Genomic DNA, 3,584 nt, shown 5'->3' with positions numbered 1-3,584 from the left:
TTTTATTTTTTCTGGGCTACATATTGCCAGTTGGAGAACGAGTACCTGACATAGAAAAATAGTGAATTAAGTGTGTAAATAGTATGATTTATGTAAATCTAATGATTTATCTTACTATGTAAATCTAACAGTGGGAAAGATTGAGGGCAAGAAGAGAAGGGGGTGGCAGAGGACGAGATGGTTCGATAGCATCACCGACTCAATGGACATGCATTGTGCTAAGTCACATTAGCTGTGTCTGACTCTTCGTGACTCTATGGACGGTAGCCCACCAGGTTCCTATGTCTATGGGATTCTCCAGGCAAGAATGCTGGAGTGAGTTGCTGTGCCCTCCTCCAGTGGATCTTATGGACCCAGGGATCGAACCTGTGTCTCTAACGTCTCCTGCATTGCAGGCAGATTCTTTACCACTAGCACCACCTGGAAAGTCAGTGTACATGAGTCCGAGCAAACTCTTGGAGGTGGTGAAGGACAGGGAAGTTGGTGTGCTGCAGTTCACGGGGCTGCAAAGAGCTGGACATGAAACTAAGGACTGAACAACAAAGTTTTCCAAGCATCATTCTTGGTATTTTACATATATTAAATTATATAAGCCTCACAACTGCCCCCCGCCATGAGATCAGCATTATTACTGTCCAATAATATTACTCTCATTACGTCCAGATCCAGTTATGTGACTCGTTATGTGATTGGTGCTCAGCAGAGCTGGGATTAGAGCCCGGACAGCAAGGCTCCCGGGTCTGCAGTGTTCACCACCATGTCTTACACTTCTCACATAGAGACAGTATCATCTTCTAGAGGAAAACAAGGCAAAGAAGACTGAGACAGAAGATTGACAGTGTTGAACTGAAGGATTCTAGCTGTGTTTAAAATATCTGCAGAGAATCCAGCAGGGAAAACGTCTCAGAGACTTCAGTTTCTTGCTTCCTGTAGCCAAGATCCTCTCAGAGACTGCATTATTTGAGTCTTCAGATTTATTTTTCTTAAACACTGCTCCTGATATTCATTTTAATCTAGATATTTCTAGATCAGATATTTCAAAGTGGAAGATCTCCATGATATGATTGGATGAGGATTCTTTCTAAAGTACTGGGAACAGTATCTGCCCTTGTGTAGAACGCTCTGCTGTAGCTACTGCAGGGCATTTCAGCAAACATTACAGGTGTATTGTACAGATAAAATGCTATTGTTTACTCTAGGGCAAGATGAAGGTTACACACCTACACACACACACACCTACACACACACACACACACCCCTTTTGTCAAGCTTGAGTGTATTAACTGAAGCTGTGTATATCTGTAGGAGTATATATAAACCCCAGTGGATTTTCTAATGTGCTGCTGCTACTGCTGCTAAGTCACTTCAGTCGTGTCTGACTCTGTGCGACCCCATAGACGGCAGCCCACCAGGCTCCCCCGTCCCTGGGATTCTCCAGGCAAGAACACTGGAGTGGGTTGCCATTTCCTTCTCCAATGCATGAAAGTGAAAAGTGAAAGTGAAGTCACTCAGTTGTGTCCGACTCTTAGCAACCCCTCGGACTGCAGCCCACCAGGCTCCTCCGTCCATGGGATTTTCCAGGCAAAAGTACTGGAGTGGGGTGCCATTGCCTTCTCCATGTGCTAGACAGATTAATTCCTCAGCAGGAAATGTAAATGTCGTATTTCCAACCCAATTCACGTTTTCTACCTTTACATCCAACATGCAATATATGTACATTGTAAAAATGTGGTCACTAACTTAAAAAAAAAACAGCTTCCAAAGAGGTCTTTGATAACAACAAAGTGGGAATTGTAAAACCAACTCATTTTCTTGAATACTGCTATATTTCCTACTCACTGTACAATACAGAAAACTGCTCTAGTTCTTTGAAGACCATAAATTGGAAAAGGAGTTTTCTTAGCAGGAATATGGAGATTTTTTACAAAATTTTGGAATTAATTTCTGCAAGAGGTATAGTAAACAAGAGGTTATCAGCCCGTGATTTTACAGGTACTGAGTAAATTACTCAGTACCAACACCACTGAGCTGCTCAGCCACTTATATCTCAAGAAGACCACCCTGGAGGAGGAAATGGCAACCCACTCCAATATTCTTGCTTAAAAAAATCCCATGGACAGAGGAGCCTCGCAGGCTACAGCCCATGGGATCACAAAGAATCGGAAACGACTTAGCAACTAAACAACAAACTCACGTTCCACCTGCTCACTTATCCATGAGAATTCATGGATAGGTCCAGAACAATGAACAGAAAAGCTCTTGTATATTTGCCTTCAGAGCTTTCCTTTTAAAAGCCCAGGTGAATCACATATGGGATAGAGATGTATAAAATGGAAAAGATAACAAAATTCTTTTATATCAAAGTAGCATTTATTTTCTGAATGACTCCTAAATGAATAGAATTAATTCCCTGTGAAAGACCTATTTTTTAGCCCAGATTTTAAAAACCACTTTCTATCAGATAGACCTGAAAGTGTGTGTGACAAATATGGGACTCATTCATATCTAGCTGTTATTACAAAATGATCTAGCACAAGGAAGATATGCAAATGATAGCATCCAGCTGACAACAAAGGCAGGAGATGGATTGCTTAGGATGGATGATGCAGGAGTTGAAAACGATGTTGACTTTTCTAAATGAAAAGGTACTTGGGTGGAGTAGAGTTTCCTTATCTGATTCTTTCAAAAGCAGGTTATTTTTCTGATCAGTGTGGCTGTTTTCAAAAACAACATATTTCCTTCTCAACAAATGTTTATCAAAATGGCCAGAAGATTTTTGAATTAGTGCTCCAATTTTAAACCATTAAGCACTTTCCTGAAACTGAGGAGTATTCTGAATCTTAGTTACCAGCATGTGAATCAGCAGAAATGTCATAGGAATAATCCAAATTTATGCTATAAAAAGGTTTGTATTACTGGGGAAGTAGCACATAAAGTACAAGAAATCATAAGAACTTATCTCCAAATGTCCACACATTCTTCTTTCTGGATGTAATAGGTTGTCACAGATATGTAGAGTCTTTTAAAATAATTCAGAGTAAGTTGTCTATTCACTTAATAAAATCATGTATGTATACTTGTATCTCCTAGTTTCAGAAGCAGAAGATGAATTTAAGGGAGATATTTATCAACTTTCAGCTATGAAGTCCATCAAAATCAATCATATTTATTAAGTGATGGGTTGAATTATATTTTCATTATTGGGACATTGTAAAATTCAAAACTTTGTGCCTGGAGAATATATATAAACATCTTGGGTTCAGCTTCATATAACTTTGCTCAGAAAAAAAGAAAAAGAATACCATGCATATTTTTTTTTAATTTTTTAAAAAATTTTATTTTATTTTTAAACTTTACATAATGGTATTAGTTTTGCCAAATATCAAAATGAATCCACCACAGGTATACATGTGAACCCTCCTCCCTCCTCCCTCCCCATACCATCCCTCTGGGTCGTCCCAGTGCTCTAGCCCCAAGTATCCAGTATCGTGCATCGAACCTGGACTGGCATCTCATTTCATACCTGATATTTTACATGTTTCAATGCCATTCTCCCAAATCTTCCCACCCTCTCCCTCTCCCAC

Source organism: Bison bison, unplaced genomic scaffold, assembly GCF_000754665.1.
Source record: "Bison bison bison isolate TAMUID 2011002044 unplaced genomic scaffold, Bison_UMD1.0 scf7180017864068, whole genome shotgun sequence".
NCBI classification, from domain to species: domain Eukaryota; kingdom Metazoa; phylum Chordata; class Mammalia; order Artiodactyla; family Bovidae; genus Bison; species Bison bison.
The sequence above is the reverse complement of the archived record's forward strand: the minus strand, read 5'-3'. Positions refer to the sequence as shown.